Genomic DNA, 23807 nt, shown 5'->3' with positions numbered 1-23807 from the left:
TTTGTTATCAATATTGGGGAAGTCACAAGAAAAAACCTTTCAACAAATGTGACGAGAAAAAATTGTTGCTATTCACGGCTTGCAGGGCCAAACTCGGAACCGAGATGTTTCGCTCCTCGCACGCGACGCAAAGGGTAAGTTATTACTGTTATAAGTCGGCGTAGACACGTTGGACAAAAGCATGGAAATTTAGATTGACTCCCGCTGAAACTGCGTTCCAGACAATGCCGGAAAGTGTAAATTGCGGAACAATTTGTTTTGAATAACGTAGGCATACTCGGAAAAAGGAAATCCGAGTGCTCCTATCAGGAGTCGAACCTAAGACGTTCCGATTACTAGTTATCAAAATCAAATGTAGAATTAAAAACTTTTGAAAAGTTGACCGGACTTCGTTTGACGGACGACATCAGTGATTAAACTGGTTCACAAAGTACATTCCTTCAATTGTTGTGCCTGGATAACTGCCCTATTGTTGCATTGGTCAAAAGAATTCGAGCAATTGTTGAACCATTCATGCGCTTTTTCTATAAAATAGGTTTTTTGTACTAGTTAGCAAATCCAGTGTGTTGTTTCGTCTTTCATGTTTTTATACCGCAGAAAAAAGTTCATTAAAAGCACGATTTCGAAGGCAGTGTTAAAACCACTTGCTTCTCAGGTTGCGGCGGTTTGTCCCACATCTTTTCCACTACTAAGTGTTGTCGAGAACGATTACTGGGATTTTTGTGGGGTCACTGACAAAAAGGTTGTTGAGGAGTATGCTATCGCATTTTGATATAACTAGCTTAAACATATTTCCCTCTTAGGCCTAGGGCAAACGTCGAATCTAAGTCGCGTCGAATTTCTTAAAAATAGGTTCGACAAAGAGTCGACTTAATTCCAGCGTGGTAGCAAACGTCGAACCTGCGTCAATCCTAATTCACAAGTTGCACTTCATTAAAACACGGGATAAGCACGTGCCCCTGTGCTGTTCACTCCGATGCGCGGCTACTTTCTGCTAGGACTTGCTGGCGAAATACTGAAATACAGTTGACGTTTACCTTATTCGTACTAATTTTCGCGAGACTTTAATTTCGCGATTTGTAAAAAATGAAGAAATTAAAGACTCGCTAAAATTAGGATCCACGAAAATTAAACACGCAAAATTTAATACACTTCTATAATTGCTTTAGTCAATGATTAACTGCATTTTTAGCTACATGGTAATTGTTATCAGTCTATTTATCTTCTACTTCAGCACTTTGGTCCGTGCACACTTCGGCCAATCTAATTTTTGATTTTTCTAACAAAAACGGTAAAAGGAAATATTACTTATCCTTATCATATTTACGTATTTTAAAGTACAGAATAAAATAGAAAAAAAGAAAATGGTCAGAAAAATCGATCATTTTTCCATTTTTCTAGATTTGACGTTAAATTCAAAAATACAAAAATACTGTTAACGGCTCAAAAACTATTTTGCTTCTTTATTATTTTTTTGTTATTGTTAAAAAGTGAGAAAAATAAAGTAATCTCAGAGTCCTAGATCATTTTTCTATTTTTTCCGTTTTTCCCCAAAAAATAGAAAAACAGAAAAATGAAAAAAAGAATATTTAGCCACACCATTTTTTCATTTTTTTTTTCATTTTGTTCAAAAAAATGAAAAAATTAGAAAAATGGCATAGATATTGTCCAATTTTCCATTATTCTATTTCCACATGAAAAATGCCACAAGAATTTATCCATCCCGCAAAATGCTCGTTCCTTTCATACTCAGGCGTCAAATTCTCCCATGAGATAAGATTTATAACCCTCGAATCTCCAACTTTTAGAATCAAACACGACTCAACCGATTCATTTAAAAACTTTCAATACCAAGAAAGAACTACTGAATCTGGTTGCCCATTAGCGATCGCGAATTTATCTATCCCGCAAAATGCTCGGCAATTAAAGGGCTCTACGGTTATCAGTGCCTGAGTTTCAACCTCTAGAAAGGGCCAGATTTTCTTAGTTTAAACGGTCATTCCAGTGCATGGCAACCTTTTGTAATGAAATCTACCTTTCGTTTTGAATTGTTACAGCAGGAGACCTCCGCCTAAAGGCAATATAGTAAGTATTTTCTTGATTAAACGCTGGAGGCGTAATTTAAAACTCGACCTTGAAGGCCCGGAGTACGCGAGGCAGGTAGCAAATTTTAGCCGTACAAAGCAATTTCCAAACAGGACTAAAATATCACCGAGCCAATTTAACTAGCTCGAAGAATTGCACACTGGCTGATTGTCAGAAGCATATTCATGTTAACTTCTCGTTTTGGACTGAAAAAAATGTCGTTTTTTCTCTTGAAATTTGCGGAGAGAGATACGCGGGATTCGCCAAAAGTTTGGACTGTCACGTGCAAGCCGCACACGGCATCACAATCCTCTCATCTAGGGGGTTTACATATACATAAGCTTTAGTTACAACATGGGAATAAATGCTACAAACTACTGTGAAAAATATTAGTGGATTATCATAAAAGAAAACCACGAAAGAAGCAGTTAACTCTTATATTAAAATCAGTCTACATACACAAGTAGAGTATTGAAATAACCTTTATTCCATTTTAAACTTCAGCCAAAATACTCAACGCATTCAGTGAAGAATCACCGATAAACGAATTCGAGTCTTATTTACTTGACTCCCTTGCGACAAATGATCTCAATAATATTGACAATCCTCCGAGCATAAGATCTCAAATCAGTCGTTGATTTGAATAATTATATATCCTTTTCCGAATCATGAACCTTTCACACAAAATTAATCCATAAACGTTTCGATAACACGCCAATCTACTGAGAGCGGTTCGTGTGGGTCCACTTGTACTTTGCAAGTACTTTGCAATTTCTTCAGTTTACACAGTAAAAACAAGTTTTTGGCGGCCAGTACAAACTCAAGTCTTGTTGGGCGATCCAGTAACCGTTTACGTAAAAGTAAGCAGTCAATTCCCTACCAAAGCAATTCATTTTTCCATTGTTAATATCAGTTCAACCATAATTCTCTTGTAAAACTGATTTGTTGATTCAAGGACAAAAGGAGGTTGGAGCGTAGCACTTCCGCAATACCATTTTTAATTTAAGACCGATTTATGAGTGGATTCAGTTTACAAGAATTAACATACTCCCAGAAACTGGGCACATTTTGAGACTTTAAAGAGGACTGAAGGAATATGATAGTCGATAACATATTAAAGAGACTTCAATTTAAGGGCTCATCACAAGAAAGCAAGGTCAAGGAATAGTATAAAAGAGAAAGATGTGACTTAGTTTTCTTTTAAGAAAGAGATATCTGCACTGAAATGAAACATGTAAACAAGTGTGATAAGTGGGCAATAACTGACAGCTTTCTACAACAGAATCGTCTTAATCAAAACAAGACAGCGTTTTAAATCGATTTTTCATCTTCATACTATATTAATGCTGGATGCGAATCACGATGATCCAACATTTGGCTGATGCTATAACACAACTTAATCGGAAATCCGACGAGGAATTGATCGCAAGCCTGACATCGATCGCTACAGTTATAAGGGAGCAAAATAATCGAATAGCTTTTCAAACTCACATGCACTCTTTGAAAACATGTGAAAAGATAATATTCGTCAAGTCCTGCTCTTCCTCGCCATTTTACTTCAAGTCTCAGACGTTGAGCAAGACATTTGAACGGGAGACGCTATAAGGCCATTTTGAACAATAAAAAAGCAGCAGTTGCCCAACCATGACACCCTGCCCGACCACAAATCATCCCTAAGACCTACTTTATACGGCCTCTTTAAGACTTCTACCCCCTGAAGAAGAGCTCTAAATATCAACCCTGAGTCTTAATCCGAGTAAAATTTAGCTTTAAGCTAAAAAATACTGCAGACTGAAGATATTATAGACGAGGTAGAAGCTGCATCTCGTGTGACTTGTTCGCTCATGCAGTGGACTTTACGATGTCCTCGCAAAACTTCGCTTCTTCGTCTAATGCATGCGCATGACTTTGCCCTTAGATCAGAGCGCGCCGAATTCAAAGCTTTTTAGGTCTTACGTGTTTAATCAAATCAGAGTATAAATAAAATCATAAAAAGTAGTCAGCTTGTCGTTATTTGCTAGCAATCATTCTGTTACCATCACTGGTAGCTTCAGGTTTTTTCAACCGTAATGCGCGCTCATTTCAGAAAATCGTTAAAATCGGCGGAGAGTTATAAAATAATTACTAAATATCGCACCTTACACGCAACCCTGGCTACTGAAAATTGATGATAATTTTTCTACAGGCGTGTTACAGATGAGTTCAGTATTTTAATTAAAATTGTATGCGAATGTCAACGTTGCAATTTCACCAAGGAAACAGTTTTCACAGAACAATCCACTATCCTTGAAGGAGGGCATCTCTGGCCGACGTCCATCTCCTTATTTTCACGGCTTGATTAAATGTTGGGGGCGTTGTTACGAAAACACGACCTTGAAGGCCCACAGGCATCTATTCGAGGTAGAAAATACAAAATACTGACGGCAGACTGATCCCAACGGCGGAGGTGACGAGCTTGATAGAATAATCAACAAAGGCTAGAATAACTGAGATATATTTGTTTTCTTAAAACACCAAATTTTTGCCCGATATTGGAGGTAGGCCGGTGAATATTAATCACAGGTGTATTTGAGTAATTTTTGGCAGGTTTTTTTTTTTTCCACTGACACCAAAGTTCAAAGGAATAATTGCAATTACCCTTTTTTATAAGAATTTAATTTTTAAGAATAGCGAGGCTGAAATTTGCGAAATTTCAAGAAATAACCCGTGGCTAAGATTTTGAAAAGAGTACAATTTTGTGTGCTGTAAACTAAACCGTATAAAATTCTTCCTTTCAATCTCTAAACGGCAAAATGAGACTAGCAAATAAACCGATAAAAACTTGCACTAGCCAAATGTTTGATGCTAATGACAGTTCGATACAGATCCGGACACCAAACACTTAGATATCCCAATACATTCTAAAACGAAAATGTCATACGCTATAATCTAAGAACATTGAAAAGAATATTTTCAGCCTAACATCGGCACAAAATAAGAATATTCAGCCTGGGTCGGAAAAACAATATTCCGCTTTATTTATTCTTCTGCGTTAGCAGTTCCTTTCATACTCAAGCGTCAAATTCTCCCATGAGGTATTAGATTTATAACCCTCGATACACCAACTTTCAGAATCAAACACAAATCAACCGATTCATTTGAAAACTTTCAATACCAAGAAAGACCTACTGAATCTGATTGCCCGTTAGCGATCGCGAATTTATCCATCCCGGAAAATGCTTGGCAATTGAAGGGCTGTACGGTTATCAGTGCCTGAGTTCCAACCTCTAGAAAGGGCCAAATTTTCTTAGTTTAAACGGTCATTCCAGTGCATGGCAACCTTTTGTAATGAAATCTACCTTTCGTTTTGAATTGTTACAGCAGGAGACCTCCGACAGTAGGCAATATACGTATTTTCTCGCTTAAACGCTGGAGGCGTAATTTAAAACTCGACCTTTAAAGCCCGGAGCACGCGAGCCAGGTAGCAAATTTTAGCCGTACAAAGCAATTTTCAAACAGGAATAAAATATCACCGAGCCAATTTAACTAGCTCGAAGAATTGCACACTGGCTGATTGCAGAAGCACATTGATGTTAACGTCTCGTTTTGGACTGAAAAAATGTCGTTTTTTCTCTTAAAATTTGCGGAGAGAGATACGCGGGATTCGCCAAAGGTGTGGATTGTCACGTGCAAGCCTCACACGGCATCAAAATCCTCTCATCTAGGGGGTTTACATGTACATAACTTTTAGTTACAACATGGGAATAAATGCTTCAAAACTTTTGAGAAAAATATTAGTGGATTATCATAAAAGAAAACAACGAAAAAAGCAGTTAACTCTTATATTAAAATCAGTCTACATACACAAGTATAGTATTGAAATAACCTTTATTTCATTTTAAACTTCAGCCAAAATACTCAACGCATTGAAGAATCACTGATAAACGTATTCGAGTCTTATTTACTTGACTCCCTTGCGACAATTGATTTCAATAATATTGACAATCCTCCGAGCATAAGATCTCAACTCAGTCGTTGATTTGAATAATTATCGTTTTACCGGATCATGAATCTTTGAAACAAAATTAATCCATAAACGTTTCGATAACATGCCAATCTACTGAGAGCGGCTCGGTTATTGGGTATTTCCCTAACTATACCTTTCGGCATTGTCGCGTACCCTTTTACGCTTTTTTGCACAACCTTTGTCGAAGCAGCTCTATACAAAGAACGTAGCTCAAGTGATAAAACAAGTTTCGCTTCCCTGAAACTCGCCTCAATGGTAGCACCAAAAACCTTTGGTTGGTAACAAGAGACAAAGTGTGTGGCGTTTAAATTATTGGTACAGCTAGACACTAAACCGAGGGAAGCGATTTCTCACAATTAAACCGACTGCAAGCACTTTCTTTGTCCTGTGTGCTGGAAAATATCCTCTTCTTAATCAATATCAATGCGCCATGAGCGGTACGAGGAGAAAAGCCTCGTTTATTTTTCAAGGTTGAAGACTCAGGATATCTACCGCCGTTTCTTCTTTAAATAAGAAAATACGCTGCACCTCTAAGAAGACTTCGAAATAAAATCCAAGCAACCATTCATTTTTCTTGAAACGCGTATTCATTGATAGCTATCAAGTTGTTTTGCGAGGAAAACAGGCTGCGCACAGTTAAATCCATGGAATTATAGTTTTGCAACGTTTTCAGCTGATGCTGTTTACTTGTTTAATTTTAAGGGGATTTAACAGCCTTTTCACAAAGCGGCGTCATTTGCTGCATCGAAGGGAAGTTTTCCTCTCGTGGACATATTTTTCGGCAAACCATTCAATTTTAAATTTTTTTTCTATTTTGAACTCACCAAAAAAAACTTGATTGAAAGGTATTTCGACAACCCCGTTATCAGTTCTTGAAATCCAGTTCAAATTAGCACACGTTAACAAATTTTTGTTTTCATGAAATTATACCATTGGTCACGAATACCTTGAAGAGAAACGACGGACAAGAAGGTGAGTTACTACGAAAAAATATTGTCTAACAATCGAGCAGTTGCGCAATTTATTTTGTCTAATCGGGAAAGAGAACGGATTTAAGAAGGTAGTCTTTCTCACGCGAGTTTACTTTTGATACCAGTTAGGTGGGAACTTCAACGTACCTTGACTTAATTTTCACGTTGGTTTCGAGAATCGCGGTGTATTTGAATCTCCTTACTAGCGTACATTTTAAGCCGTTCCCTCAGTAAACATTACCATCTGTGGAAAAGTTATGAACAAAGGCTGAAATAAAAACTCGTTAAGTTATGATCCATCTTACAACCTACTTGGCTGCCGAGTGCTTCCTTGACTCAGCCAAAGACGTTCCGGCTTAAGAACCATCGCTATCGGCGAGGGTCTCACACATTTTGTGACCTAAATGCTGTGTTACCGCGACAAAATATGACTAATAAATTATCAAACCTCCAAGACAACACAGAACTAGAAAAGTCAGAACACTTAGCAAGCATTCTTGCGATCTTGTGTGCATTTAATGGAAAAAAGAAAATTGTGCGAGCAATTTCCATTCGTCTTATCAAGTATCAAGGGATCTTATAAGTGTACAAAGAACCGGTAGCTCAAGTGATAAAACAAATTTCGCTTCCCTAAAACTCACCTTAGTAGTAGCACCAAAAACCTTTTATTGGTAACAAGAGACAAAAAGTGTGGCGTTTGAATAATTGGCACAGCTAGACACTAAACCGAGGGAAGCGATTTCAGCCAATTAAACCGACTGCAAGCACTTTCTTTGTCCTCTGTGCTGGAAAATATCCTCTTTTTAATCAATATCAATGCGCCATGAGCGGTACGAGGAGAAAAAGCCAATTGAGCGTCCTCGTTTATTTTTCTAGGTTGTAGAATCAGGATTGTCCTCTGTGCTGGAAAATATCCTCTTTTTAATCAACATCAATGCGCCATGAGCGGTACGAGGAGAAAAAGCCAATTGAGCGTCCTCGTTTATTTTTCTAGGTTGTAGACTCAGGATATCTACCGCCGTTTCTTCTTTAAATAAGAAAATACGCTGCACCTCTGTGGACAGGAACAATAAGAATTTTAAGTAAATGTCCAAGGGCACTCTGAGATATGAATGAAACAAGTATTTACTTCCATTTTTATCCAAACTTTGTCAACAAAAATTTCTTTTGTTTTGTCTCCCAACATGGCGGCAATGCAAACCACCTATCGGCATAGCCCCAATTATAACAACCTCGTTCCCAGGGTCTCTCCTCTCTCGCTCCCTGGGAAGTGAAGAGGAGAGGCCCTGGGAACGAGGTTGCAATTATAACTCCAACTTCCAGCACTGTACTTGCAACACAAAAAATACACACTCTCTAGACTTGCACAAACTCATTCCTTTGGCTTTTTCTTGAAAACCTACAAATTAACATGGGAAAAGCCCTGAGACCACAAGTCACATTCTCGTCCCCAGAGCCGCCTGGTCCTCTTAGCCGCTGGAGGCTGGGCACGAGGACGAAGGCCCCGCCGGCTAAGAGGGACAGGAGGCTCTGGGGACGAGAATGCACAAGTCACCAAAGCGTGATGTGACACAGGTCACCATGCAAGGGGCTGTGTGTAGTTTGTTGCGGGGTTTACCTAAAACATGGAATCCGGAATAATAATAATAATAATAATAATGATGATAATAATAATAATAATAATAATAATAATAATAATAATAATAATAATAATAATAATAATAATAACAATAAATAAAAAATTAAAATTCGTCAACATGAAAATTTCAAGGAAGGTTAAAGTCACTTGGGAAACAGTTTTTATAGCTTTTGGAAAATTGTAATATCAGTCAGGAGCCCAGCGAAATTTTCAAAAGTTTCCCTCAGATTTCAATTGCTTAGGCAGTTGAGCCACTCATTTGGAAAAAAAGGTTCCCAATCTTTAAACGTACCCTTAAATACCCCACACCTCTTCCTACTCGATAACGTTTCCTCCTGTCATAGCACGTAGATAGACAATGAAACGTAACTAGAGAAAAGAGTCAGTGTTGCGTTTATCACTTATCAACTCATCGCAAGACTCACTGTCTTTGCATAATAAAATATAAAAAGTCCTGAAACAAGTCCGTATGGGGGTGGCTAAGATTTCATCTAAAAAAAAAAAGCTTCGAATTGGCACCGACCCTGGGGCCCGTTTCTCGAAAGTCCCGATAATTAACGGTTTACATTCAAGTTCGAGGTTTCAATAGTTTTGCAGATAATATGATATAACTATCAGTTAACAAAACAAAATGGACTGTTTGTTAGCTACGACCCGCGCTTTTATTCTTTAGATTTTTATTTGAATATTTGATTTCGGGCCAGATAAGTTACCGGGACTTTCGAGAAACGAGCCCCTGGATAGACAGCGGGCAAAGTTATTTATTCATTTATCAACTCATCCGTCCGTTCGATCGTTCGTTCGTTCGTTCATTCATTCATTCATTCCCTTCGTTCGTTTGCTCACTCACTCACTCGCTCGTGGTTCTGTCATGCCTGCCGGCATACATTCCTACGTTCAATCATGTATGCATGTATTCATTTATGCACCTTTTTACAAAAGAGTGTCGAGCTGCCGGTACAAAGGAAACGTTTTATGTCGATGGCCTTTTTTGAAATACAGTAAGAACTTCAGGAGCCTGTGAACGATTTCCCATAATTTAGTAATCACAATAGCAGGATGTAGATAACAAATTATTTTATATCCTGTTACTTCAGATACCTTGGAAGCCGTAGATCTATTGATTTTGATTTAGAGGTAATAAGTCTAAATATTTTAAGCCCCATTCCCACCTTTATGCCCAAACAATTTGTTGAGCCGTAATATACGTTAGTCACAATGTTATGACACGTGTAAAGATATATTTCCATCGTCACCTTTGTGAATGCGCTAATTTGTCTACTGTACCTGTCAAAACACCACCAATCGTACACATCTCTCTCCCCTAGCTTTTCCAAAAGAACGAAAATCCCGTACTCCCAAGCCAATCAGCATACGGCAAGTTACACAGAAAAAGAAAAATAGAGAGAAAAGATAGTCTTTCCTGATTTACGGATTCCGTGTATTTGATTTTATAAGCATAGGTAGGTGTCGTTCTGGTGTGTTTTAAAATTTTACGCTTTAAAGGGACTGCCTTAGAATACTAACACCATAGGCTTAACAGCAGCAATTGAAATCTTAAGCAAACTTTTAAAAATTTTACTGGGCTCCTGACTGATATTATAATTTTTCGAGAGCTATAAAAACTGTTTCGCAAGTGACTTTAACCTTCGTTGAAATTTTCATGTCGACGAATTTTCATTTTTGTTTTTTTATTCCGGATTCCGGATTCCAGTTCCGGATTCCGGATTCCGGATTCCTTGTTTTAGGTAAACCCGTTTATTGCCTGTCAAAGGTTTACGTGGATTCCCCCTGACGGCTCGGTCGGCGGCAAAAATGGCGCCCGATTTGAAATAAACTTTGTTTTCAACGAAGAGATAGTTGCTCCGGAAAGACTGCACGTCATCCCGCTTGGCATGTGGTGAGGCAGGTAAGCGTCTGCTTAAGTTTCAAGCAAATTTTAGCGAGGTTTTCGAAGTGCTCTCCTCAAATGACAGGTCAAATTTCATTCAAATTCGACTCCAAGTTTCCAACCTTCCATTAACATAATGCAGTGATAAACGTGGACCAGCCGCTGAGAGATAAACCACTCAACATGGCGTTTGGAAGTACTGGGAAGCCTTGAAAACACATCAAAACACACCGAGTAAGCTTTTTCAGACTTGTTTATAAGTTTTGTGGGTTGTTGTGGGAATATTGTTGTCTAATTTTCGATTTAATTTTAACACCATACAAACTCTTACATCACGCTTTGGTGACTTGTGGTCTGAGCTGCCGCGTCAAACAGGTCTCCGGATCGAAGAGCAAAATTTCAAGGGAATTGTAGAGTCTACTGTCTTCGTTGAAGTGTTAAAAGTCGCATTCAAATTATAAGGAGTTTCAATAACAGCATACACGGTCGTAGTTTCTTTTTAGCATTTTATTTTAAAACTACAAACAGTGTTTACACAGCACAGAGCACGCAACCAAAACACACTTCAAAGAACGTTGACTTGTCCTGTGTTCCCAGATCGTTTCCCGTAATTGCGTAAGCTCAGATACGGTTTGAAATGTTCGGATGCCTTACCTAAAAGTTTTAGGTGTGGAAAGTTTTAAGGAACGGAATCGCATTCCCCGAATTTACTAGCTGTTGTTGCTTTATGAAAATGTTATTAGCTGCCCTTTTTCGTATTTTTAAAGGAAACCTCTACTCTTGAAATAAATTAACGTTAAATTTCGATGAAAAACATGGAAAAAATATTTCTGTGTAGGACAAAACAAAATTTGATAATCGCCTATTTTCGATTTTAAATTTCCCGGGCGCCGCCATCTTGGATTTCATGACGTAACACGGTTGTTCTATTGTTTCACACGAAAGAAGTTCTGCTTGCTGACAATAGCGGCAACCGTATGACGTCTTGAAATCCAAAAGGACGGCGCCCGGAAAATTTAAAATCGAAAATAGGCGATAATCATGTCTAATTTTTAGCACACTTGAATGTTATTTCTACTTTTAAACTAAAATTTAGAATTTAGACACTATTCCTGGCAATTTACCGTCAATTTGTTGTCGGAGAGAAGGTTTCCTTTAACGATATGTTTGCCCTTTTAAAACGAAAACAATTAGCATTCCAGGGTTACGAGGTTTTGAGCTCACGTTTTGCCGAAGAAAACTGTTGATTTTCTTTAAGACCAAATCCGAATTTCCGAGTCGATATTAAAAGGCCTTCCAAAGAGATATCCACCGAGATTAATCGCTGGGTGCCCTTTACAACACAAGGATGGTGTAGGTAAAGCACATCTGCAAGTATTACACACCGAAACTGAGGTCAGAGAGTAAATTCTTCCTAGTGTAATGTTACCCTATTTTCGTGTCCACAGAACAGCAAGGTGTGTCACACCGTTTGGTGTCACTCACACCCTTTTTTGGTGTAAAACAAACACCAAACAAATGCCACTGTTAACACTAGTAAGTGTTATAAACGCAAGCCAAATCCGAGGGTTTTTTTTTTTAAATGTCGGCTTCTCAAAAATCCCTATCATGTAAACAATCACCACTACGGATCGTATAATCCTAAAGCTGATTTAATATGCGATTATTCGATCTGAAATTGTGAGCATATATTTTCTCTTGTTAGCTTCCGGCAATAACTCATAATACATTCGAAAGGCCATTTAACAATTACCCACTTCTGTGGCGGTTACTAGCGATTTTCCTTGACTGCTTATATATTTCCTGGTTAGCTAAACTGTTTAACCTTCTTATTGAACTTTCGTACTTTCTACTGACTGTCTTACCGACTGGAAAACATCTTATAAGCTTAAAAGTTCCTAATCAGTTCCAATTAAGGACGGTGCCTCTTAATACAGAAGTATTTTTGGGCGTTTCATCACTATGCAGGAAAAGCAGATTTTAGCAAGGGCTGTTGGAATCCAAAAAGAAAAGTGGGGGTAAAAACACATTTTTTAGGGATAACAGGAAGCAACAATAATCCAAAAAAGCAGTAAAATATTTAAAATACAAAGCAATGTGTGGCGTTTTTCTTTTCAAATTGAAGCTTTATTATATCTGAAAAATACATGGCTACCCCCAACTCAACTCGAAAATGGCCTATTTATGGTAAAGTTCAATCAGGCCCATAGTGGGAGGGGGAAGGAAGGGGGCTTGAGCTCCTCCCCCCCCCCCCCCCCCAGAATTTTTGGAAGTTTAAAATCAATGTGACAAAAAGTATAAAATTAAAACAAATTAATGTGCAACATTCAGTCTTGAATTCTGCCTTTTCACAACCTTAAATAATCTGTTTGTTACCTGTCAGTTCCCTCCGTTACCAGCTGGTTTTTATACAACAGCAACAAAGGCGCTCCTACTCCTACCTTATGAAACGGAAATAAGAACCAAAATGGAATGAAATCAACCAATCTCAAGCCAAAAAAACTGTTGAAATAAAACTACTTGTTTTCTAAGATGTATCCATTTAGTCTTCTCGCGTTGTCGAAAGCCACACAAATATGTCCTCTGGAGAGTCGCAGAGGAGGAAATCCTCTTGCAGTCGGATTCTTATTGCCCGGTTCCAAGTTTGAAAGGAGAAAGAAAAACTGGTCGCCGTTTGTTTTCGTCCTCCTTCTAACGTCAAATTAGGAAATTTGGCGTAGTACTTAGTTCGCATACAGTGACATCAAAGAAATGTAACCTAAAAAGTGTGATACAGGTGCAAAGTTATTGTTTTGCTTTAATACTAAATCTAGACTTTTTTTGACGTTCTCGTTGCATCTTAAACTCCCTACTCGGTCTGTTTTTGAGTGACGCGGTGGCTTGCCAATTATTAATGGCAACAATTTTCAGTAAATGTACACTTAATTTTTGTCAGCCCTCCACCCTGCAATATAGTAAGCCCTTGTGTCCAGAAAGCAACCTATAACTCAAAACTATATGAGGAAAAGAGTGTGGGCGACATTTGTACAAAATAAAAGTGTCAGTTCATACGATAAGTCTAATCGCCGTGGTAGAGGTTTTAAGCTTGAGGTTCTAAGGATGGTCCAGCTCTGATCATAGATTTTAAAGCGCTTCGAAGATTGGTATTTCGCCAACAGTAAAACAGTGGGTTAATGGACGACTTCATCAATGGTATTGCCAGAGACCAAGGAAGCAAAACGAGTGCACTCGAGGAAATCGCAATTCGAAGATCGTCATAAGGAGAATTGGCACAAAGGAAGCCAAAAGGAAGATGGCGACTATCCACATATCAAGTGCCACTTTCTTTTCTCGCCGTATCACGATTGACATCTGCTGTGAGGCAATGCTGTTACCCAGTTGGCTATGATGACGTCGAACGGCCACCAGTATTTTTTTTATAATTAACAACAGAGACCACAAGAAACGAAACACAGCAGAAAACAGCAACAATGAACCCGATGAAAGAGAGTATGACAAAAAGAAGTACGATTGAGGGAAAAATGATCAGAGAATGGTCCATTAATTTAAGGAAATATTTAAAAAAATGAAAATGCACCACAAAGAGGAAATATTTTTATTTAACAATTTGCGCGCGGTGGATATTACATGATAGATAGTGGCTATAAACATCTCATATCCAGCATGCGCGAGTGGAATAATTGTTTTATTAAAAAAAAAAAAACAAGAAATATTACTCGATTATGCGGATTTCGCTTTGCAAGAATAAACAGAAGACAATTATTTTAAATATTTCTTGGGCATGGTATAATGACTCATATACCATGGCCCCTAAGCCAATCAAATCGCTGGAACTGCGTAATGCAACGATCCCGTTTTTAATAACAGCCATTAAATTGTCTCCTGGTTGTTCTTGGAAAATGAAATCAGCAAGTTCTAACAGTTTCTCTTGAGTGTTTTTAATAAAACAATTATTCTACTCGCGGAGCGGGTTTTGGATTTGAAAGGGGGGGGGGGGTGGGGGGGGGGCTAAGGCAAACGCGTTAGCGTGAGACAACTAGGAGGATCCGGGGAAAGCTCCCCGGAAAAGTTTTAAACTTAAGGTGACTCGACCCAGTTATTTTTTGGTGGTACCACCCTACTTTGAAGCTCTCTGGTATCCATACCTTTACTTTTATCGTAATTGTTACACATAGAATGGATAACATAAAGATCAATCTACAATATAGCAAAAAAAATTTGGCGATCGGAGTAAATGTCACGTGGTTATAGTGCCACGCCCCTTTGAGGTCTTAGTCGAAATTCTGCTGTTGGTGGCTTTTTTTTCGTAAAAATCTCTCGGCTACACATAGTGCGCATTAGTGCCTTGCGCTGAACAGAGTTTCAACGAAATCGCAAAGACCCAATTCGAGAAATTTAGCGCTTTCCAAATTTAGGTCATAATTTATGTAAAAATGATCAGCAAACTTTACACGCATTCTTGTTCAGCACGCGTGCAATGTCCAATGAGTGCATTCGGAAGTCAGGCAAGCGTGGTCATTGCACGCGTGCTGAACAAGAATGCTGTATCATGACAGACTAGAAACAATAGAAAACTCCCAAAGCACAAACTCAGCCAAAACGCTAAAAAATCTTCAATGTTTACTCAAGTTTGGGCTTATAGGAGATAATATCGATCACAGCTTTTCAATGACCATGAAATTCGGAATCCGGGTAGTAAGTTAATCAATTGTGGCCCTGAAAAAATTTGAACGGAAAAAAACTACGAATTTTTAAGAAAATGCTTTTTTTGTGAGAAGGACTCTGAAACGCTGACAAGCGTCAACAAATAGCTAAAACTATCATTTCTATATGTTTGCATTGCTCAAAATCGTGCGCATTTACAAGGCCCTAAAGCTTTTTGCTGACTTGCAAGGAACCATCTGTAATAAAGATCTCCAAAATAAAGCAATAAATTTCATAGTTTATTAGATATAATCGTGTAAAGTTTGCTTATCATTTTTACATAATTTATGACCTAAATTTGGAAAGCGCTAAATTTCTCGAATTGGGTCTTTGCAATTTGGTTGAAACTCTGTTCAGCGCAAGGCACTAATGCGCACTATGTGTAGCCGAGAGATTTTTACGAAAAAAAGCCACCAACAGCAGAATTTCGACTAAGACCTCAAAGGGGCGTGGCACTATAACCACGTGACATTTACTCCGATCGCCAAATTTTTTTTGCTATATTGTAGATTGATCTATATGTTATCCATTCTGTGTGTTACACTTACGATAAAAGTAGAGGTGTGGATACCAGAGAGCTTCAAAGTAGGGTGGTACCACCAAAAAATAACTGGGTCGAGTCACCTTAAGTCTTCTGAAATGGCCAGAAATGCATCAAAAACTGTCAACACTATATCAATTTTTAATCGTATCAACTAAAATTTTTTTTTCTTTTATTTTGAAGTAAGGAGCCAAGGCAGTCAATGCTTCAGTCTGACCCTTACATTTGACAATCAATCTATCAACTTTAATTAAACACGGTAAATGGCTCAGCATGCTGGTTTTCAGACATGCCGTGTGATAATTACAAATTATAAAAAAAAATAGACATTAACTAACAATAATTAGCACAAGAAATGACAATTGTGTCTGTTCATATCGACTATCATAAACGTAACTATCTGGTTTATATGGTAATCAAGACTAATAATAGTAGTAAAAATAGTAATAATTTAAAATACAACATAACAGCAGGAATTAAGTCATTAAAGAAATATGAAAAAAAAAAAAAACATGATAAAAAGTTATATCCTAGGATATCGCGTGTTTAAAGCTAGTAAGATCCCTCATCTCACGTGTTTTATTTGACAGTTGACCAACACAACAGGCTGACGAGGCAGAAATTTCCGACTTGTTTTCAGTCTTGTGAAACCGAGCAGCTCGTGAACTCCCAGTTTCGTTGTTCATGTTTCAGTAAATCATATGTGCTTCTTTGTTAGTTACGGCAGCAGGATTGAATGATCCAGGATGACCGTGGCTGTACATAATTATCCGGTTTCAAATACTTACGCCTTACGGCGATAAGTAGCTTTCATAAATGAATGCCTTTGTGCAAAAACTCCCTAGAACTTATTCAGTAATGAAACTTTATCTTCGTGAAACACCAATCCAAGAACGAATGAAAATAGAAACAACAGATGAAATTCCGTTATTTCACGGTTGAAACCTAGTCGTCCGTTCAGCAGCAAAACTAACGAGAAACTGTCTGAAATTGTCGGGTTCCTTGAAAAAAACCTTTATAATATGCAAGGTTAATTGTTTCTGTGAGTGATGGATATGGTTAAGAAGAAAAAAAAGATAAAATATATTTTTAAACATCCTAAAAGCGGGGGGGGGGGGGGGGGGAGCCCCTCCCCCTCCGCGGTCCCTGCACTCGTAAAATAATTGTTAAATATTTCAGGGGATCATCTTACCAAAAAAAAAAACACTTTAGTGTGCTGAGACTGCTGAGTCATTGTTCCTTGATGAAAACTAAAGGTGTTTTCACCTCAAATTCAAGATCAAGTGTAGTATATTTGTATATACACTCGATTGAAAAAACGTTGACATCTAAAAAGCATAAACCGTGAACGATGAGACCCAATGGCTTCATGGGTATAGGTGTACTAAATTTATTTGCATAATATTCTATTCTCGTGCGACGGTTGATGACCAAAATTAGTTGCACGTAGTGAAAGATGGAAACTGTCCAAGCTTTCGTTTAAGTGTCCAAGTTGGCCAACAAAGGCCAATTTGAGTGATATGCACTGTTCGCGATTTGCCTAAGTTCAAAACAGGCAATGAACTTAAGCAATATTTGGTAGAAAATTATTCGGAAGAATTAAGGCAGCACTGTATTATTTATTGCAAAGAATGAGAATAGTATTATTGATTATGGAAATGAGGTTGTTGTTTAAATACTACCCACAAATCCGTTGGGTCTCATCGTTCACGGTCTATGCTTTCTAGGTGTCAACGTTTTTGCAATCGAGTGTATATAGGTACTATTGAGGTAATACAGAGATTGTAAAAAACAACGAGTAATCGGCATAAACTAATGAGCTGTATCGAAACAACTCTATACGCGTCTACAAATCTCGCAACATTTTGCAACGATAGGGATACCCGACGTTTGCCTATGGCCACCATAGTTCCACTTTGAAAATATCAATGTGTATTTTTTTTTTTCAATACGAATAGACATTTTAAAAGCATAATAATAATAATAATAATAATAATAATAATAATAATAATAATAATAATAATAATAATAATAATAACAATTTGTTGTATAGCGTAAATTCCATGTAAGCACGATGGCTTTTGCGATTGCATTCGTAACTGACTGAAGTGAATCTATAAGAAAATGACCGAGTACTAATAGAATTTTTATTATATAAGAGGTATAACCAGGAGAAGTGGTATACCGGTTACATTGGAAAGACCCTAGAAAACATATCTATACTTATTCTTTACATTTTCTGTAATGTGGAAAAAGAAACTTATCGTGCTTGCCCAGAGCAAGATATTCCAACGGTCTGGACAAGGTATAATGGCGATCAAAACTCGAGGCAACACGAGGCAATCCGCGAAGGCAAGGCCGCAAAGTAGAATACTGCTGCGTTTTTGCAAGGAGGGGTTCCTGCTGACAGCGACAATGATGCCCATGTTACTAAGGAGTGCAAAAATGGCGCAGGACCCGCTAACGGTAGCAAGGAGAATGTCGTTAATATAGGCAACCGTGTCGTTTCGTACGATGCCAATCCAACTTGGAAGTCCACAGACGGTGGCATTGTGATTTGAGGTCATTTTTGTTGACTGGTTTTTAAGGTTTTTAGTTAAGAATCACGAGCAGTTAAGCGACTGAATTCAAAGAAATCTTTAACTACTGACTATCAGGAGCTATTTCAGCGTCATGAAAACAAACCAGGTTTCTTGTTCCTGTTCATTAAAAAAGCTTCAAATGTCTGTCGATATAAATCCTTTCAAGATGTGATTTTTCTTTCCCTCTTAGTCGTTCTCTCCATTTCGAAGAAAATACACGCGAAACGACGACAAAGGTGATTCCTCCGTTGGATCGTTATTGAGGAAAGGCTCTTCAAGTCAGTGAAATGTACGGATTGAACTGGAATTGTTTCAGCACAATGAATTAATAAGGCATACTTGGCAGCAATTGAAGTGGATTTGAAATGCTACTTGGTCTCAGCGACGTGCCTGTTGTTCTGAAGGAAAACAGCTTTCACAATAGAAACAAAGATTTGGAGGTTATAACTTTTCCACTTGTTAGTGGATATCATAAGTGGCTGAGAAAAAAAAATGAATTGGCATTGTATTCTAGTTGTGCAGATGTCCAATATATTTGAATTGTGAATGTCGGTTTCGGAGACAGATTGCAAATTAATCGTAAGGTCTTAAACATTTCGAATCAGGAATAAGGAATTAGTTTATTTAAAGAGCCTGGAAAAGATTTGAGTAATATTTTTAAATGTTCTCAGACTAAAATAGTACATAATTTTTTTGTGTCAATATAAGCAAATGAGCTTGGATCACCTTGTTTTGATATTATTTTCTCGCAGCCTTAAACCTCTGGTTAATTGTTTTTTAAATAGCTTTGTATTATGTTTAGGTTAAGTTGTTTCTTTTTCGCGTCAAACTCTCGTCGCTGTGAGAGCACAGAATTGTTATTGAAAGGTTTTACCACAATTCTTACTTCCTGGTTAATTGCTTAAAAGCAACACACTATTTATCTCACATTTCATTCGGAAATGCTGCATTTCAAAAGAAAATGAAATTTATTTTCCGGGCCATAGAATCTCAGAAAATTCGAAACCGCCTGGCAAAACACGGCATTAGTTTCTTATTTCGATTTTGGTGATAAAAAATTGATTTACGAGAAAACTAAAAGCCGTGATTCAAACTTGGAATATCTGTTTCTCTGGGGTAGAAAGCAAGTGAGACGAGCTAGAAAATAGAAAATCTTAAAAGAAAGAGAAATATAAAAGTGGCACACGAAGAAAGCAGATATGAAATCTTATTCATCGCGGCGGAGAAACGATGAGTTGTCTGCCATGTGCAGCTGCTTTTGAGAGGCTCCTGTCGGTGCCGTTACATATATTTCACAACCAAAATGTTGGCAAAATTTCAAGTTTCAGACCTAAAATATTCTGGTGCTCTCGCCTTGTCTGACTAGCTGAATCATTCACTATTATTTGTGAAAGATGAAAACATACACCTGTTAATGTTCTCGTACAGCCTTCTGCAATTTTTCGATGGTTTTTCCTTTTTGCGGCACGTTTATTCTGAGACTATAAGGCATGTCAAAAATATAGTTTGAAATACATAAATTTCAAACTGCCAGCATAATTAGACCCTGTGGCGTTTAATATATGATAAATGTCACATTTCATTTTAAAGCAACGTGTTTTTATCGATAAACTATCATCATCAGTTGCAGGGACGGTGGAGCCCATTTTCAACTGGGGGAGGGGGGGTGGGGGCTTGAAAACGAGCGCCGGTGTAGAGGGCTCTTGAGCCATCCTACCCTAGAAAAGTTTGAAATCAAGAGGTTCGGAAATGTATTTCAACATTCTCCATGAGATATTTTCTGTCGAAAAGTTTCCGACAGTTTTTGTGTAAGGTTGTAGCTTTGTAAATTCTCGTCACAAAATAAAGCAAGTACGATTCAAACACTACTTTCGTCTAGTGAATACATATACGTTATTTACCGGGCGGAAGGTCCGTATGGGAAAAAACTGTGTCCGAGGTCTTGAGTACTCAAGACCAAGGGCACAGTTTTTTCCCATACGGACCGACCTAGACCGGTAAATAACTTATTTATTTTTTTCTGTTTGTTTGCTTTTTTTCGCGGGGACGTTTGTAGTGTAAGTTTAAGGCTGGAGGAGGAAAGTGGTAGCAAAATCCTATAAAACAAATGTAAATAGGGCATCAATTTAAGTGGGATGTTTATAGGACGTTTAATTTTATTTTCACTCGCAAGTCATCATGTAAAAAAAGAAAAAACCATTTAAGAGTCATTGAAATGACAATCATCTGTCAAACGTCAAAAGTGGATGAATGTTGACACGCTGCAAATGATGACACGCATGTCCAAAAGGTCTAAAAATATCGATCGAATGATAAAAATTGTGAATGAAGACTCAAACACGGCGAAGTTTATTTTTCTTAACGGTTCGAGACATGTTTAAAACGTCCCTAGATTTGTGAAAACTAACTTTCCAAAAGAAAGTTCAAGTTAATCTGAGTCTGAGTCATCTGAGATGATAATGTGGCGTTTTCGCGGCTTTGACCGAGCCGAGCTTTCACCACTGCTGCAAGGCGCTGTATTAAAAGAGAAATTGAACGTGCAGCCTTCAACTTTACTGATGTTCGAACCAGCAAAAAAACCAGTGAAGGGATCCTCGCCTGAAGAAGCTTGCTTGTCTTCTCTCGGCTTGAATGGGTCCTGCGAGGCTTTGACTGCTTGATTAAGCGATGCATCGTTTGAAGAGATGGGAGATTTCGTTTCACTGCTCAGTAGCAACGACATCTTGCGCTGGTGGTCGTCGGAAGCAGTTTTGTAGAAATCTAAGCTTTTTGAATTCTTATGTCCACTCCGCTGAGCTACATAATAAACAGGAATTTCTGCATCCGTCAGCCTTGAAATGCAGGTTTTTCGCACAGAATGGTTGGTTACATTTTCAGGCAGTCCTGCATTCTTCGCAGCCTTCGTCAAAAATTCTCCGATCTTGTTTTTTCCGAGAGGAGCTCGACTGTACCACACCGGATCTGCAGGCTTTCTTTTGTGGTTTATTGCCAGGAAGAGAGGCGCCTCGGATCTTTTCATTTCTTCAGGACGATGGCTGGCGAACTTTAGATACAAATGAACTAGCGCTGAATACTTTTCTGGAGCGATGCAAGTGTACCTGGCTCGCCATCTTTTTTACGGACGTCCATGAATAATCTGCACAGCAGGATGTTGACCTCGTTAGGAGGAATGTTTTCCAAGGTTCTTGTCTCTCCAACTGAGGAACAGTATCTTCGCCAAAGGTTCAGATCGTAAGTTGTCTTTTTTTTTTTTTGGTGTTATCAGGGCGAAGTGAGTGAATAAAATCTTGAATTTTGCTTAATTGCCTGTCTTGTTCAACTTCTTCATATTTTAATGCCGTCGTTTTGTTGGGGGTTTCTTCTTCTGGGTAGTAAAATTCACTTTTGCTGTGTACACTCTCGTCTGAATCCATTTTCTTCAGAATTTATATTTTCCTTACATATTTCCACGGGAAGTTGTTTGCGTGTAACTGTTGCCTTTGTTTGTAAACTTTCGCAACAATTTCAATTTGCCGCGAATAGCGCGGATAAAAATCCGGACCGTGGTCCGTATCGTAAAAAGCTGGACCGGTTACGAGCGCGCGATTAGCCAATCAGATTCGAGGATTTGACCTTCCGGCCCGCGGAGATGCTTCAGAAAAAAATAAATAAAAGTATTTTACGTCTTTTCTCCAATAAGTTGTGAGCATGAATTGAATTATAGACTGCAAGCAGTCCCTTTATGGATAGTCGAGGTCGCGCGGAATAGCCGAGCGCGAAAAAACTGGAGCAAACTAGAAAAGGGGAAGGGGGGGTGGGGGCTTGGGGAGAGGCGGGAAAAAGGGCGGTTTCGTTTGTTTCTCCTCGCACCAGTCTCGCTGCGCTCGACTGACCAGAAAGGGACTGCTTGCAGTCTAATTGAATTAACGTTAACGGAAGTAGTTTACTATTCAGTCACGAGATACGATCCCTTGCTAAAAAATGACTCTGGAATGACAACAATAACTGTCAATAACAGTAACTAAATTTCACAACAACTATAAAATGGCGTTTTACAACATATTATTACAAGTCTTGCTCCATATTTCAATATTATGAGTTGATAGTTCAGTGTAGCAACGGCACTCTTATGGCATCACTTATATCTCAACAACATAGTTAATGAAAATCCGCCACCGTGGATTTCCCAAATTTCTCTTGCGATTGTCACTGAGCTATACAAAAGCATTGGCAACCGGTACCAGGCAAATGCCATCCAGTCTTGTCTTGTGAGTGTTTAGGATGGACAAATGAGTAAAACGTGCTTGATGCATTTGAGAACGAAGGCAGGTTTTCCACTCATCTAGCGGTTGAAAACGAACGCTCTCCTGTTGAACTGGTGGCAAGATTAACGTGCACTAGCTTACAGATTCTTGCTACTTGGCCAATTAAATCTCATTCGTGCACATTCAAAGATTTCGCGTCACGCGTCACTCGCCCTTCGTCGCGCTTCTTGAAAACAAGAAATGCTGGCTGGTTGAAACGCTCAGTATTTTATAGCAGATGTTAAGCAATCTAATGCTTTAAAGTGTCGTCCTCGGTAGTAGTCACGAGCTGTGCTCGGATGTTGCGGCTCACTAGTGCCAACCGTTCATAACGTGATGAAGTGCATCGTTTTCTTGGGAGCATCTTCTTTCTCTTCTATACTTCATACGTGAGTGAAATTTTGAATTTGAATTTATAATAAAGCTAATACAACAAATCAAAAAATAGGCAGTCTCAGACTGCATGTGTCTACTGCAGTACTGGTATAGAAATGTGATATAAAAGAATTGAAGAAAAGGGAAATAAGACTGAAATGAAAACGAAGAGGGAGGAGTGGAAATAGGATAGAGATAAAAAAAAAAATGGTTGTAAAATGTTGCACAGAATACTGGTGAGAAGAGATTAAGCTGGTATCGTTTACCACAAACAATTTGTATGAAGAGAACTGTAACTTTATTCTAACATAAACAATATATTTTTTACAATAACTGTCCAAATTCTCGCACGCTGATTGGCTCGTAGCTATTGTCTATAAGAGTACAGACAATAAAAATGGCGTCAGATGTAATGCACGCGCTTTCTCCATGTTATTGTAAAAAACAAATCGACGGCAGTTTTCTATGGTCTATACTCTTATAGACCATAAAATGACGCCATAAAATGTCCAAAACTTGGCAGTGAAACCACTCGCCTGCAGCTCGTGGTTCCACTTGAGTTTTGAACATTTTTTGACGTCATTTTATGGTCTATAAGAGTATAGACCATAGAAAACTGCCGTCGATTTGTTAAATATAATCTTACAACGTGAACCACAACTTTGTACTAAAAGCAATGCAGCAAAGTTCTAAACATAAAGTACTGAAAGCAAAGTTGTAATCTGAAACG

At 38.2% G+C, this 23807-nt stretch overlaps 1 protein-coding gene across 1 annotated transcript in view; it reads right to left on the bottom strand.

The window, feature by feature from the left end:
* Nucleotides 1-23807, bottom strand: part of LOC146455586 (uncharacterized) — a 325355-nt gene that overhangs the window by 82896 nt on the left and 218652 nt on the right. The window lies entirely within an intron of this gene.

Source organism: Pavona decussata, unplaced genomic scaffold, assembly GCF_977016875.1.
Source record: "Pavona decussata unplaced genomic scaffold, jaPavDecu1.1 SCAFFOLD_272, whole genome shotgun sequence".
In the NCBI taxonomy this organism is placed as follows: domain Eukaryota; kingdom Metazoa; phylum Cnidaria; class Anthozoa; order Scleractinia; family Agariciidae; genus Pavona; species Pavona decussata.
Note: the sequence above shows the minus strand (reverse complement) of the source record. Positions and strands in the feature narration are given on the sequence as shown.